This window comes from Alosa sapidissima, chromosome 19 (genome assembly GCF_018492685.1).
Source record: "Alosa sapidissima isolate fAloSap1 chromosome 19, fAloSap1.pri, whole genome shotgun sequence".
NCBI lineage: Eukaryota > Metazoa > Chordata > Actinopteri > Clupeiformes > Clupeidae > Alosa > Alosa sapidissima.
In genome coordinates this window covers 29,103,336-29,119,872 of record NC_055975.1, presented here as the reverse complement: position 1 = coordinate 29,119,872, position 16,537 = coordinate 29,103,336, and the positions used below count along the sequence as shown (strand labels likewise).

The following is a 16,537-nucleotide window of genomic DNA, read 5'->3' as shown; positions in this document are numbered from 1 at the left end:
GAACCGTAAATAACCTTAGTGATTATATGAATAAATAGCAATACATGCTCAAATAGAACCATAAATAAACTTATTGATATAAATATAATATAAATATTTATATGAATGAAGAGCAATAAATATATAAATAAGACATTAAGTTATTTATGTATACATTTATTAGAACCCACAAAACGTGTTAAAATATTGTTTTTGTAATAGTTTCAATGCTTTCAATGATGTTTGAACCATTCCTTTAATTTAATATCACTGCCCCTTTAAGACCCTGTCCCAGCTAGACTGCACGAGCTAGTTTTGAACACAAACAGCAGACGCTAACGGAAAATCAATAGGATAGACACAGAAATCCAGACAGCTTGAATTAAGCTCCAAATAAATCTCTAATAAATCTCTAATATTGTTCATCAAGAATCAACTCAGTAACATCTTAGCGGTGGTTTTGATGAAGGTGTTTTGAAGACGGTTTTGGCCAGGTTTTTTTTTTTTTTGCTTGAGAGATATTTCAAGTGCACACTAGATGGCGAGCCTACCCAAGGAAATCTATATATATTCATTCATTATTCTATTTCTATAAACCTTCTATTTATTGACCTACATCTCGTACTGTAAATATTTATTGATCTATTTATTGACCTACATCTTGTACTGTAGCCTAATTATTGGTTACAACCCGTTCTCATCTCAGGGCGTCATATAAGGCCGTTTTGTCACGTCCTTCGGCGTTTTCTATCCACGCATATAGCACCCTTTCGCGTGCAGGTGCACGCTCATGGCTTTCAACCAACTTCATCGTAAAACCACCTGCGATGTTATTAGACGCTGTGGGCTTCACTCGTCATTAATTCACCACAATGTTGAACGACTGCACAGACGTAGGTTTTGAGCAACAACGAGTTATGTTTCCTCCATGATGATTGGCTAAAACAGGAGGTCATTAATCGTTTTTGATATAGGAGTTTATTGGCCGTTTTAACACCTTTATTGTGCGAGAGAGAGACACATGGCTTTCTCCAATGCAACCCACGGGCGTTTCACAGGACGCATTCGGATTCGGCCAAATTGCAATACAAGGGCGACATATCCGACGCTTTCAGCAACAGTGCAGACAATTTGGTTTTGTTTTAAATTATCCAGTAGCCTAACCTTAATTTAAACATGGACGTGTGCTTGGTAGGTCTAACAAAAAAAAACACAATAACATGTTACATGCCCGTGCCATCTATTGCCCGCATAGAGGAGTATTTGGCCGTTTTCAACATCTTTACCGTGCGAGAGAGAGATGGCTTTCTCCAATGCAACCCACGTATCACAGGACGCTTTCGGATTTGGCCTTCAATCCAAGGGCGACATATCTGACGCTTTCAGTAAAAGCGCGGATAATTTGCTTTTGTTTCAAATGATCCAGTAACCTTAATTTAAACATGAATGTGTGCTTGTTAGGCTTAGTCAAAAAACACAATAATATGTGACATGCCCATGCCATCTATTGCCTGCATAGAGGATTTGATTGGTCATTTTCAACACCTTTATCGTGCGAGAGAGACGCTCATGGCTTTCTTCAATGAAACCCACGGGCGTTTCACAGGACGCATTCGGATTTGGCCAAATTGCAATACAAGGGCGACATATCCGACGCTTTCAGCAACAGTGCGGACAATTGTGTTTTGTTTTAAATTATCCAGTAGCCTAACCTTTATTATTGAAAGTACATCTTCGGTACACAAGTTCTCTCTTTTGCTCTAGTCTTCCGGTCCGCCTGCCAGAAATATTTGTTCCGCCTGCTCCGCGTGTTAGTTTAGTGAAAATATATTAAGCTATGGTGGCGAAGCCATTAAGTTTAGAACAAGTTCGCCACTGCACCCTATCAAAAAGACCTTGTTTGCGACTTGAACCAAGACAGAAGGTGCTTTGGAGGAACATGTCAGTGATATGTGTGAGTGTTTCAATAAAAGATGTTAAAATTCCTTGCATTGGTTAACAGTATTACGTACAGCTGCAGGCCAGTTTCATTATTTTAGGGTCCTCGTGTAGCCAGTACAATTACATTTCTCTGTCCATAATATTGCATTTCTGTAGTAAAGTGCAGTAGTAAGTGCAACGTCCCAGGTAGGCTACTGTATTTTCCTGCATATGAACTGTAAATAATGGAGTTACATTTTGTATTTGAATGTTTACCTAATTTTTTAGAATTTGAAAAATCTGAAAAATGACAGCTGTCATCTCACATAGTTTACATTAGTCATAACTTCTCACAAACAGATATGTTTATGGATGGATTTGATCTATCTATCTATCTATCTATATATCTATCTATGCGTGTGTGTGTGTGTGTTATCCCTCTCTCAGTCCTTCTGTAAAGCACTGGAGTACCTGAGCTATATTTCTCAAAGTGAACCCTCATACAGAGACCCTACTGAGTACTACGCAGAGGCGCCTGGCGGTACAGCTACAAGGTCAACCTCAGCATAGATGAGTCCAGAATCCACGCCCCTTAGGTGAGTTAGAGTCCACCAGACCATGTTTTTGTAGGCCTCATGCCTCATGTAGGCCTACCAACATTGTCTTAATTTAAACCCTAGGAAGCTTGCTTTGCTGTGTGTGTGTGTGTGTGTGTGTGTGTGCGTGTGTGTGTGTGTGTGCCTGTGTCTGTGTGTGTGTGTATCTATCTTTCTGTGTGTGTGTGTGTGTGTGTTTGTGTATCTATCTGTGTGTGTATGTATGTGTGTGTATCTATCTATCTGTGTGTGTGTCTGTGTGTCTGTCTATCTATCTGTGTCTGCCTGTGTGTGTATCTATCTTTCTGTGTGTGTGTGTGTGTGTGTGTGTGTGTGTGTGTGTCTGTCTATCTATCTGTGTCTGTCTGTGTGTGTCTGTGCCTGTGTCTGTGTGTGTATCTATCTTTCTGTGTGTGTGTGTGTGTGTGTGTGTCTGTGTGTCTGTCTATCTATCTGTGTCTGTCTGTGCCTGTGTCTGTGTGTGTATCTATCTTTCTGTGTGTGTGTGTTTGTGTGTGTGTGTGTTTGTGTATCTATCTATTTGTGTGTGAGTGTGTGTGTGTGTGTGTATCTATCTATCTGTGTGTGTGTGTCTGTGTGTGTGTGTGTCTGTCTATCTATCTGTGTCTGCCTGTGTGTGTATCTATCTTTCTGTGTGTGTGTGTGTGTGTGTGTGTGTGTGCGTTTGTGTATCTATCTATCTGTGTGTGTGTGTGTGTGTGTGTGTCTATCTGTTTGTGTGTGTGTGTGTGTGTGTGTGTATCTCTCTCTCTGTGTGTGTCTATCTGTGTGTGTGTTTGTGTCTATCTATATGTGTGTGTCTGTGTGTGAGTGTGTGTGTATCTATCTATCTGTGTCTGTGTGTTTGTGTGTGAGTGTGTGTCTATCTATCTATCTCTCCGTGTGTGTGTATGTGTATTTATCTATCTATCTATCTATCTATCTATCTATCTATGTATCGATAGACAAACACACATTAGCAATTGTTGCTATAACCTGGCCAAAAACACATATTCTCTTGTATCACAAGATTAATGTTTATTAGTGAGTTGCTGTTGTTGTTGTTGTTGTTCTTGTTCGTGTTGCTTCTCTTGTTGTTCTTGGTCTTGTTGTTGTTGTTGTTGTTGTTGTTGTTCTTGTTATTATTGTTCTTGGTGTTGTTTTTCTTGTTGTCCTTGTTCTTGTTTTTTTCTTGTTGTTCTTGGTCTTGTTGATGTTGTTGTTGTTTTTAGGGGAGGTCTTGTATGTTGATGTTGTTGTTGTTTTAGGGAAGGTCTTGTATGTTCCAGTCACACCTTAAATTCAGCCCTCTACTTCTACTTTTTCACAGGTATTTGCTCCTGATATCCTGACCAGCAAAACATATACAGAAAGAAGTGTTCCACTACTAATTTCCGTTCATCTGTGGTTCTCCTGACATGTTGGGAGAGCAGCATTTCAATTTCAATTCTGACTGCTCTTCAATTAACATAATCATCCTCAACATCCTCACATCTTGCGCATCCTCACATTCTGCACATCCTCACATCCTGTGGTTCACTGCAACGGGTAGTTACATCAGTACAGCGGATCATTGGCGCATGAACTCGCCACATTGAAAGTTTACTGTTCCACTCTGAGTAACATCTCATATTAATAGCTTGAATTTCCCATTGGGCATCAATAAAGTATCTATCTATCTATTAGCACTATTTTGTAATTGTACCACACTGACAAATTGCTGCTACTCTACTATTCAATGATTATTTTACCACACCAATGGAGTTCGATGAAATATACATCATGCACTGCGCGTGCAGACAGCAGTTGCAGGAATATGCTATCATCTTGAGCAATATCGTTATTTTTGCACTTAAACATAACATTCCAGAATCACATCCAAAACTTTTCCACGTTGAGTGACTACCATTGTTTTTCCACTTAAAAATGAGTTTCTTTAAATTATACTGATAATTGTAACTAGATACTTGTTTGAGTTTATTATATTTATTGACTCGTGATATTGTGTTACTTTTTTATTTTTATGAATATGGGGCTTGAGTCCTTCTTTGTGTCTGCTTTCCCATGTATCAGTGTACAATGCACAATAAAGCATCTTTAAAGAAGTCTCACTGAGTTGTGTTCTATGTTCTGACCAATAAAGCATCTTTAAAGAAGTCTCACTGAGTTGTGTTCTATGTTCTGACCAATAAAGCATCTTTAAAGAAGTCTCACTGAGTTGTGTTCTATGTTCTGCACAATAAAGCATCTTTAAAGAAGTCTCACTGAGTTGTGTTCTATGTTCTGCACAATAAAGCATCTTTAAAGAAGTCTCACTGATTTGTGTTCTACTGTATGTTCTGACCAATAAAGCATATTTAAAGAAGTCTCACTGATTTCTTTAAGTTGTGTTCTATGTTCTGACCACTGACTGACTGCACCCTGTTTATGACCAACAAGGTCAAGGTTAAATTAACCTCAGGTAAGTTTTTTCATCCCATGTAATATAATGTGTTGGTGTTATGAAATATTGGTGTCACCCCTACAAAGGCCACTAATTGGCGGCACCTGTAAACATGGGCCCTATTACTGTAAGTACAGCTACAGTCAGTAAGTGTCTGCTCCAAGAATCGGCATGCCGTGTTTGACGGATCTGGATAGGGCCCTTGCGATGGCAACTTCAAGCTGGTGTTTCACAAAACCAAGTTGCGGCATTTGGAGTGAGCCCTAGTACCATGTCCAAACTGAAGGCCAAATCTGTCTTCTACAGATCTGCAGTCAAGGTTTGCAGGACAATATGGCTGACAGCTCTCTGCCCAGACAATCCGGAACAGACTGCACACAGCCTATCTCCGGTCTCAGAGGGCAGCCAGGAGTCTTGCCATGACTGCCCTTCACCGTCAGGCCCATTTGCACTGGTGTCGGCAACACGTGCACTGGAACCTGAACATGTGGAGGAATGTTATGTTCAGTGATGTTTTCAGATTCTGGACTCATGGGATGGGATGCCGTCCCCCAGCAGTGTGTGAACAGGCTGGTGATTAGCTTGAGGAGAAGGTGCCAGGCTGTTGTGGCTGTGTGGTTTTTCCACACGCTACTGAGGCTTCTCTTTGTGAAATGAATTGTTAAATTGCCAATATGTCTTGTTTCTTCAAACGTCAATCATCCAATACACCAAATACCAAACGAGTCAATGGCAGAATACGCGGTTTGCCATTGGCAGAGAAGATTAGGCAAACATGGGTGCAACCTACATACTCAGCTCTGCTGCTCATCCCACAACTGCATGTTCCTTACAAATGGGGCACCCTTTGAAAGGGAACTAAACAGGCTTTCCAACGGTATAAGATGTATTGCCAAAAAGAATGGTTGCCACAGAGAAATTATCTACCAAACACAAATGTCCTTACTTTTTGTGCTAAGTTTTATTTGTAGTTCTCTACAACCTCTTCCTCTTCACCTAAGACTGAGACGGCATCCAACTCAAGCCTGGCCTTCCTAACGACCACCACGCATCATTTCCCATTCATTAATCTGCCAGACACTTTTATCCAAAACAACATTTAAGCTACAGAGCTACAGCAATAGAATAACATTTAAGCAGTGCAGAGGAGACCTTAACTAGGAATTACCACTGCATCTGTCAGTACTAGTACTAGAGGATAGGAGTGCCTACATTTTAAGGACTAGTTGAAGTATAGTAGGAGGAGACGTGGTAGAAGTGGAGGGAAGAGTATGGTAAATGCATAGCCACATACAAGACAAGGTGGTTGCTCCTGCACCATGTCATAAAGCTCAAGAGGGCCAAGACCAATCTGTGCAATGTTAAGACAACCGGTTTATAGTCATTGAGGGCAGATGGGGAAAGTATTTCTCGGGACAAGAACAAGGCAAGATGTCCTCTACAGCATAGCTACCCTCCCCTGGCTAAGGCTGAGGTTACAAAGGTGCTGTAGAATACTGCAGAGCTTCACCTGGCTCCTGGATACAGACAAACAGGTGGGAGGGACATAATGCAGGCTCAGCATTTCCTGACTAGGGATTGTGTCATATATGTCATATGATATCTACCCCCCATATGAGTTTGTTATCATCCCCTGTATCAAAATAACTTGCCACACACCAACATTTCATAAAAAAAACCTTGTGTGACTCATCAAGGCCTGTTTGGCCAATATGGGTGTCTGAATGGTAGTTTCTAAGGATGTCTGGTGCATTACACTTGCCACAGAAGGTGGTGTCAGTGAAATTATTTGCCACAGGTGAGCCCAGCAGTGAAATTGCTTTATTTCAGCACAACATACATTTATGTAAAAGGTCAGGTGTGATTTCTTTAACCAGGGGATTCTTCCATACAGATAAAACACAGCAAAGGTGTTCAGCTTCACTAATACATTCAGCACTACACAAAACTAACACATGGTAGCGTGAGCAAAGGTACCAAAAAAACTAAAAGATACACAGGAACAGGCGTGCTCAACTACAAAAAATAAAAGACATCTTTGGGTGTGAGTTCTAAGAAAGACATGAAAACATTTTATTTTAAAGCCATGTCTACAAACGGACACGTTTCGGCTCTAGGCAATCATCAGCGTATTGGCCCCAGCATGGCCTAGGGCCCATACGCGTCTGTTGTAGACATGCTCCATTAAATATTTTTGCAAGAGCTATTGCATACGAGTGTGGTTTTCAACTTTAACCAAATCATTTCACATGGCATAACAAATTATTGCAAGTATTGCATATTAATCTAGCTTTGCATTGGATGGATACACAAGACAATGACACCATACTGTATGTCCAATATTAGTGGATGGAGTCCTTCCTATCTTTGTGTCCCTTAAGATAAGTATGTATTGATCAGTGTGTGTCTTCCTTGGAATAATCCATAATCTATGGATGTTATTTACAAAAAAACAGGTTATCATGACACAAATTTAGATCCACTGGCCAGCAGCACCTGTTGACCACTGGTTGATTTGGGCAGAAACCTCTATGGTTGGCGGACCCTAAGGCAAACCCAAGCCATTGCCAGTGTAGTGGTCCTATGTCCCACCTTTATCCACCGTTCTCCTTTGTAGTACAGTATGTACTGTAACCAGCCAGTCAACAACCTAGCTCATAGCATAATAATGCACGCCTCATAATAATGCATGCCTCATAATAATGCATGCCTCATGTTGTACATGGGCTCTGTAAAGGCCCTATTTCACAGAATGCATTCTGCCAACAAAATGATTGCCCTATCAAAGAACCTAAACTACACTACATACTCAAGCTACAAGACATGCTCATGTACACTATGTAATGTTAATGCTGTGCTGGACTGTAACTCACCTGTGGTGTGCTGGACACTAACTCACCTATTCTGGGGTGGATTCTAACTCACCTATGGTGTGGTTGACCCTATACTCATCTATGGTGGAGTGGAATCTAACTATTCTATGCTGGGGTGAATTCTGTAATTACCTATGTTTGGATTGACCATGTAACTTCTTCCAGGCCTCTGCATAGTACTCAGTACCGTCTATGCACAAGTGTTCACTTCCAGAGATGTAGCTCAAGTACTCCAGTACTTTACAGCAAGACTGGGGGAGGGATAAAACCCTTCCTAGGGTTTAAATTAAGAGAAAGAGAACTGTGATGTAGGCCTACAAAAACAACATGGTAGAATTTTCATGTCAGTTTTCAAGTTGTAAAAATGTAACAGATTAACCAACAAGTCAAACAATATACTGTGCTGCTAATGTGAAAATGTGAGGCCGTACAAAACAGTGAAGAATGTAAGCTCCTTACCAAGGGCCAATGACGGAATATAGACCAAACAAAGTTTTGGGATGAGGACAGGAAGTTGGGGGTAGGAGGACAACATGTCTGACCTTACAGCATGTTTCTTAAAATAATAAATGCTCAGTTCAAATCAGTTCATAAACATATATCTGTTTGTGAGTAGTTGTGCCTCTAAATGTAAACCGCGTAAGATGCCAGCTGTCATTTTTCAATTTGCCTAAAAAAGTGGGTCAACATTATATTACAAAAATTAACTCCATTACTTCAAGTGTCAGCATTGTAGTTTTGGAAAAATATTTGCAGTTCATTTGCAGTATACAGTACCTGCGACATGGAAATACTGCATTGCACTATGTATTAGACTACTGCATGAGTGCTCACTTTCAAAGATGCAGCTCAAGTACACCAGCACTGTAATGCAGATCTGAGAGAGGGATAACAACACACACACACACACACACACACACACACACACACACACACACACACACAGATAGATAGATTCACACACACACACACACACACACACACACACACACACACACAGATAGATAGACACACACACACACACATAGACAGATACACACACACACACACACACCACAACAGGATTCCTGTTTAAATTAAGACAATGTTGGTAGGCCTACATGAGGCCTACAAAAACATGGTCTGGTGGACTCTAACTCACCTGAGGGGCGTGGATTCTGGACTCATCTATGCTGAGGTTGACCTTGTAGCTGTACCGCCAGGCGCCTCTGCGTAGTACTCAGTAGGGTCTCTGTATGAGGGTTCACTTTGAGAAATGTAGCTCAGGTACTCCAGTGCTTTACAGAAGGACTGAGAGAGGGATAACACACACACACACACACACACACACACGCACATAGATAGATAGATCAAACCCATCCATAAACATATATGTTTGTGAGAAGTTATGACCAATGTTGGTAGGCCTACATGAGGCTTACAAAAACATGGTCTGGTGGACTCTAACTCACCTGAGGGGCGTGGATTCTGGACTCATCTATGCTGAGGTTGACCTTGTAGCTGTACCGCCAGGCGCCTCTGCGTAGTACTCAGTAGGGTCTCTGTATGAGGGTTCACTTTGAGAAATGTAGCTCAGGTACTCCAGTGCTTTACAGAAGGACTGAAAGAGGGATAACACACACACACACACACACACACACACACACACACACACACACACGCATAGATAGATATATAGATAGATAGATAGTGTGGTGGATTTCTATGACTTAACGGATGCATGTATGGTTTTTATAAACTTTGATATTACTGCAATTATTATGAGACTTCAAGGCCTGTACACATCTTAAACAGACCAGACCAGCAGTCAAGGAGTGGGGTGAGGGAGTTCACAGTGACACCTGGCTGGATGGTCGAGGGGGTGAAGGAGTTCACAGTGACACCTGGCTAGATGGTCGAGGTGAAGGAGTTCACAGTGAACTAGATGGTCGAGAGCGAGAGGATGATGTAATTGGATGATGTAATGGTGGTAACAGCAAGGCCAAGTAACAGGTGGCAAGATAAGAAGCCCTGTTACAACTGGAAAAAAACAGAATCTGGGAAAAAACCCAGAAGGAGACAGTTTTGCATATAATTTATGCATGACGAGACAATGGGTTCCACCAATAGTTGTAACCTTGGTGGATGCTGATAGGCCAACAGGTGTCTTTCGAGGGTGGCGAGAGGGCCCAACCCCAAGGTTAAGGAGTATAAAAGATAGGTCGCAGCCACCTGTTAGTCAGATCTCATCGGGGGCGCCAGCTGATGACATCTCACATCACCCTATTGCTTGACACCTGGTCTGGACATTGCTGGTCTGGACATCACTGCAATACGGTGAATAAAGATCAACAGTCTTCAGAGATCTCCTGTCTGCATTGTCTCCTTCGGACGCTTGGTTCCAGAGTGCTAATTAGTAAGTAGTTAAGTGATAAATTGTTCAGTGGATTCGGAAGTGGACCGGTTTTTCCACGACAATAGATAGATCAAATCCATCCATAAACATATCTGTTTGTGAGAAGTTATGACTAATGTAAACTATGTGAGATGACAGCTGTCATTTTTCAGGTTGTCTAAAAAATTAGGTAAACATTCAAATACAAAATGTAACTCCATTATTTACAGTTCATATGCAGGAAAATACAGTAGCCTACCTGGGACGTTGCACTTACTACTGCACTTTACTACAGAAATGCAATATTATGGACAGAGAAATGTAATTGTACTGGCTACACGAGGACCCTAAAATAATATGAAACTGGCCTGCAGCTGTACGTAATACTGTTAACCAATGCAAGGAATTTTAACATCTTTTATTGAAATACTCACACATATCACTGACATGTTCCTCCAAAGCACCTTCTGTCTTGGTTCAAGTCGCAAACAAGGTCTTTTTGATAGGGTGCAGTGGCGAACTTGTTCTAAACTTAATGGCTTCGCCACCATAGCTTAATATATTTTCACTAAACTAACACGCGGAGCAGGCGGAACAAATATTTCTGGCAGGCGGACCGGAAGACTAGAGCAAAAGAGAGAACTTGTGTACCGAAGATGTACTTTCATTGGCTAACCGCCTAGCGTTAGCCTCTCGACGCACCGCCGCGCCGCCTTCCCGAGATGCATAGCGGACGCGTTAACTACACCTTGCGCTCTCCATAGGAAATCAATGGGCTATGTGCTGCACGGTGGCCTTTGCTGCGAATGCGTACCCAATGCGTCATGTGAAACGCCTGTGTAGGTTGCATTGTCCCTCTCGCACGATACAGATGTTGAAAACGGCAACTCCTCTAAGCTGGCATTAGATGGGCATGTCACATATTATTGACTTTTTTGGTTAGGCCTACCAAGCGCACATTTATATTTGAATTAAGATTATGGATCATTTAAAATAAAAGCAAATTGCCCGCACTGTTACTGAAAGCGTCCGATATGTCGCTCTTAGAAAGGCCAAATCCGAATGCGTCCTGTGAAACGCATATGTGGGTTTTATTGGAGAAAGCAATGAGCGTCTCTCTCGCACGATAAAGGTGTTGAAAACAGCCAATCAAATCCTCTATGCAGGCAATAGATGGCATGGGCATGTCACATATTATTATGTTTTTTGGCTAAGCCTAACAAGCACACTTTCATGTTTAAATTAAGGTTACTGGATCATTTGAAACAAGAGTGTCAAGAGTAACAAGAGTAATTTGAAAAGTTGTCCGCGCTTTTACTGAAAGCGTCAGATATGTCGCCCTTGGATTGAAAGCCAAATCCGAAAGCGTCCTGTGAAACGTGGGTTGCATTGGAGAAAGCCATCTCTCTCTCGCACGGTAAAGGTGTTGGAAACGGCCAATATACTCCTCTATGCACGGGCATGTCACCTGTTATTGTGGGTTTTTTTGTTAGACCTACCAAGCACACGTCCATGTTCAAATTAAGGTTAGGCTACTGGATAATTTAAAACAAAACCAAATTGTCCGCACTGTTGCTGAAAGCGTTGGATATGTCGCCCTTGTATTGTAATTTGGCCAAATCTAAATGCGTCCTGTGAAACGCCCGTGGGTTGCATTGAAGAAAGCCATGCGTCTCTCTCTCGCACAATAAAGGTGTTAAAACGGCCAATAAACTCCTATATCAAAAACGATTAATGACCTCCTGTTTTAGCCAATCATCATGGAGGAAACATAACTCGTTGTTGCTCAAAACCTACGTCTGTGCAGTCGTTCAACATTGTGGTGAATTAATGACGAGTGAAGCCCACAGCGTCTAATAACATCGCAGGTGGTTTTACGATGAAGTTGGTTGAAAGCCATGAGCGTGCACCTGCACGCGAAAGGGTGCTATATGCGTGGATAGAAAACGCCGAAGGACGTGACAAAATGGCCTTATATGACGCCCTGAGATGAGAACGGGTTGAATTATTTATTGATCCATTTATTGACCTACATCTTGTACTGTAAATATTTATTGATATATTCATTGATAAGCTTATATTAATTGAACCATTTATATTGATATTATTGAATTCTATCTACCCTACTAACTGACCTATTTAATTTTGTTCTTGTTTAGTAAATTGCAGACTTATTTATATAAACGTTCATGTCTCATGTCTCTTCTCTATAATATACACCACTCAACGAACCTAGAACTGGTCCAGTAGCATAATTATTACGGTCACAGTGACACAAGTGCTACATAAAATTGGCGAGCCAGGCCAGGAGTGGTATTAATCCAAATAAACTAGAGTTAAAAACTAGAGTCTAACCTTAACGAGACATGGAAGTAGTTCAGACAAACAATGTAAAAATCCCTAACTCAGTTATAGTTAGTGGTATAACTAACACAGAAACAGATGAAGAACTTTATGACTTTCTTAAACAGTATGGCCCCATCGAAAGACTAATCCCAATAGACTCCTCACACACAGCACACTCAGACAAGCAAGCCATCATAGAAAATACATATGGCACAGCTGTACAGGCACTTGCATCTTTATTGCCCTACACACTTGACACAAGTTCCCCAGCTAACTACAGTTACTGTATTAGAGCCCTAGCTAGTGTCTACACACCTGTAGCTAGCAAAACAGCTACACAGACTTACCTCTCTGAGCTGAAGGAGATAGCTAAGCAGACTGGCAAGGACCTTGCAACTCTCCTTAAAGAAGAACTCTCCATCAGCGAGGCTGTTGACCTTGATAATTCCGAAACCCAAAGTGACAACATGGAATTGAGCTCACTTGAGCAACATGTTCCGCAAAGAGCTGCACAGGTTTCTCCTCACAGCACAGTTAGCCGACCCAGCACAGTTCCAGAGCGGCATGTTCAGCCAGAGCGTAACTGGGCAATGCCACCAGCCCCATCCAAAGAGACACAACCAGCTTTGAAACTTTGTGATGTGAATCCACCAGAAATTCAGAAAGTAATCGTTGAACACATAGTGCGAAATGAAGACTCTGCTATGCATGTAAACACAGCCCTAAGACTCAGACCATTCTCTGGGCGTCTCCCTAGACCCAACAATGAGGCGGATTATGAGACCTGGCGCTCTAATGTGGGACTTCTTCTCAGAGACACTAGGCAATCAGACTTGCACAAGTCACGAAAGCTCCTCGAAAGCCTCTTGTCCCCTGCCATTGACATTGTGAAGCACCTGACACCTGAAACACCTCCAAGTGTATATCTGGAGATCCTGGACTCTGCATTTAGCACCGTTGAAGATGGAGATGACCTGTTTGCAAAGTACCTTAATACGATGCAAGACAGTAGTGAGAAACCCTCAGCTTACCTTCAACGGCTGCAAGTGATGTTGAATGCCACCCTCAGGAGGGGGGGTGTTTCTGCAAGTGAGTTTGACAGGCAGCTTCTGAGACAGTTTGTCAGAGGTTGTTGGGTACCTTGATATCTGAGCTGCAACTGGAGCAGAAGAAGCAAAATCCACCTACCTTTGCAGAACTGTTCCTGTTACTCCGCACAGCAGAAGACAGGCGAGCTTCCAAAGCAACTCGCATGAAGCACCACCTCAGTGCCTCAAAACCCAAGGTGTCATCCCATTACCAAGGCATTTGTGTGCAGTATGATGAAGAATGCAGTACATCACAGTCACCTTCTCCTTCATCAGAGATCCAAGATCTGAAAAAGCAAATAGCTGATTTACAAACCCAGCTCGCACGTGTCACACAGAAAGGTCACAGAAAGAACCAAGCTAAGCCAGCCACCAAACCAAAGGCGCCCACACCGGTTGTTCTGAGAGTTCAGACTCCCACACCTCAAAGCCAAGCTGAAAAAAGCACCACCAGCAAGAGACCAAAGCCCTGGTATTGCTTCAGATGTGGAGAGGACGGACATATCAAACCACAGTGTGACAGTGAACCAAACCCCTCTCTGGTAGCCACAAAGGGAAGACTGCTGAAAGAAAAGCAGCAAGCATGGGATGCTGTGAACAGCACTTCAGAGCCTGAGCATTTTTAGACCCAGTTCCTGCAGAGGGACAAACAGGGACTGGGAGACAGAAAAAGTGTCCCAAACAGAAACGGCGCGTCTTCCACATGTGTTCAACCTCTCACACCAAGAGACAGTCAGCAACCCTGCCCAAAGGACTGGTTGGGGCACGGTGCACTGCACAAGTGACCATAGGTGGCAGAGAATGCAGCTGCTTGCTAGACACAGGCTCTCAAGTCACAACGATCCCAAACTCCTTCTATCAAGAAACCCTGTCTCATCTTCCCATCCACTCATTAAGTGACCTACTTGAAGTGGAGGGAGCAAATGGTCAGGAAGTGCCTTACCTTGGCTACATCGAAGTTACCAGCTTCCCTAAGAACACCATGGAGTTGCTACACTAGCGCTGATTGTACCTGATATGCGCTCAACTGTGTCATCAGTGCTAGTAGGAACAAATGCTTTGGATGTCCTCTATGAGCAGTATGCAGATGTCACTCCTCAGAGCTATCAGTCACTGCCATATGGCTACAGAGCAGTCTTAAAAACTCTAGGAGCCAGACAAAGACACACTTTTGATTCAAGCATGGGGAAAGTGAGGCTACACAGCAGAGACGCTGAGACCATTGCTGCCGGTCAGACAAGAGTCTTTGAAGGATCGGTGAGCTGCAGAACAACTAATGGTAGTCAGTGGGTGATGGTAGAGTCGCCAACAGCATTTTCGTTACCAGGTGGCATACTGGTAACTGACGGGCTAGCAAACCTGCCATCTAAGCAGCCCCATCGCCTACCAGTCATTCTGAAGAATGAGTCAGACCATGACATAACTCTAGGGCTGGGCGATATATCGGTATTACGACTACGACCGATATATTTTTGAAAACGATATGTAGTTGAGACAATATCGTAATACCGGTATTATGTCAAATAATGGGCCATTTTATCAAAGCCACTTGCTCTACTGTGTTCAGACCATTCAGATAGCCGCAGCTCTGCTCAACTGCGCCCCTTGCGTGTGCACGTTCTCCCTCGCAGCACTACAAACTTTCAAACATGATGGACACTGAGTCAGTTTTTGTTTACCTTGATCAGAGGTTGGTGCTGATGCCTATTCCGTCGGCACATCAACGGCTAGACCGAGAATTCTCGTTATGAAATCAAAATTCCACTGGAGCTCCAAGCGGTTTTGTACACGCAGATTTAAGTTACAACACTGTTTACAGCTCTTCGACTCACGGTAAAATGTCATTTTTGGTACATAGCCTAGCTAATTTAAATACACAGATGAATGCTTGCGTTTAGCGATATACAGTAGCAGATCTAGTCCTCAGGGAGACAACCTAGACGCTGATTTTATTAAGAGGATATGCACGCGACTCGCGAGCAGTTAGGGCATCATTTTTTAATGATTCCTGAAACCCCATTCAATCGTGCATAGGGATTTTTCTTACGAACAGAAACATGCGAAAATGAACGCATACAAAACGACGGTTGCGTCTATCACACTCTTGATGAGTGAGTCAGTTACGTTGTTTAAGTAGCCTAATTGTTTAAAACTATTTTTGTTGTTGATAGCAACATGTCTAGGCCATCATAGTCTACATTTGCTTGTCATCTAGGCCCTATCAAACCCTTACAGGTAAAAAAACTGCAGGTTTTTTCAATATTGTTGTGCCCAAAATAGCCTATTGCATTGTGCAGTACAATGTAGGCCTGCGTTGTCAGTCAGGGTCAACTTTTGGTCTTTTGTTATTTGCACAGCTTTATCAGAGCAACTGTAGCCTATGCCTATTGTAGGCCTATGTTATTGTTTACACTTTTTTGCACAGCTCTGTTAGAGCAGTCTGAAATTAATATAATTAAAACTGTGTTGTCATAATTGTTGTGTTGAGTGAATATACCAAGCACTTCGCTCTTTCTGTTTGAAATATCAATATCGTATCGATATCGTATATCGCCAATCAGCCCCAAAATATCGGGATATCAGTTTTGGTCCATATCGCCCAGCCCTACATAACTCTACCCCCTAAAGCTGTGATAGCAGAGATCTATGCCATCAATAGTGCCCAGTCTCTTCAAATTCTTGGCTCCAAACCCTCAACAGACCTGATCCCCAAGACAAAGCTTGAATTTGACTTCAGTAACTCTCCAATATGTAGCGAGTGGCAAGACAGAATAGTTGAAAAGTTGAGCTCCATGCCTGTTCGCGCAGCACGACCTTGACTTTGGCCGCACTGACAAGATCAAACATCACATAAAGCTCAGTGACGAGACACCTTTTAAGCACAGAGCGAGGCCTATACACCCACAGGACATTGAGGC

The 16,537-nt window shown here is 42.3% G+C and overlaps 2 long non-coding RNA genes across 4 annotated transcripts; one reads left to right on the top strand and one right to left on the bottom strand.

Annotated features, from left to right (window-relative positions):
* The first annotated feature begins 1,060 nt into the window (after positions 1-1,060).
* Positions 1,061-4,484, top strand: LOC121693594. The gene is made up of 3 exons (XR_006025543.1): positions 1,061-1,933; positions 2,347-2,495; positions 3,826-4,484. It is a non-coding gene; the product is annotated as an uncharacterized LOC121693594 (long non-coding RNA).
* Positions 4,485-7,947: 3,463 nt separating this feature from the next.
* On the bottom strand, positions 7,948-11,423 carry LOC121693766. Of its 3 annotated transcripts, XR_006025567.1 has the most exons (6): positions 10,620-11,423; positions 9,263-9,411; positions 8,953-9,101; positions 8,646-8,688; positions 8,271-8,367; positions 7,948-8,062 (listed from the first exon to the last, which is right to left on the bottom strand). It is a non-coding gene; the product is annotated as an uncharacterized LOC121693766 (long non-coding RNA). The 3 variants fall into 3 exon arrangements; XR_006025566.1 differs by lacking the exon at positions 8,646-8,688 and having other exon boundaries at positions 10,620-11,416; XR_006025568.1 differs by lacking the exons at positions 8,271-8,367; positions 8,646-8,688 and having other exon boundaries at positions 10,620-11,409.
* Between the last annotated feature and the right edge of the window lie 5,114 nt (positions 11,424-16,537).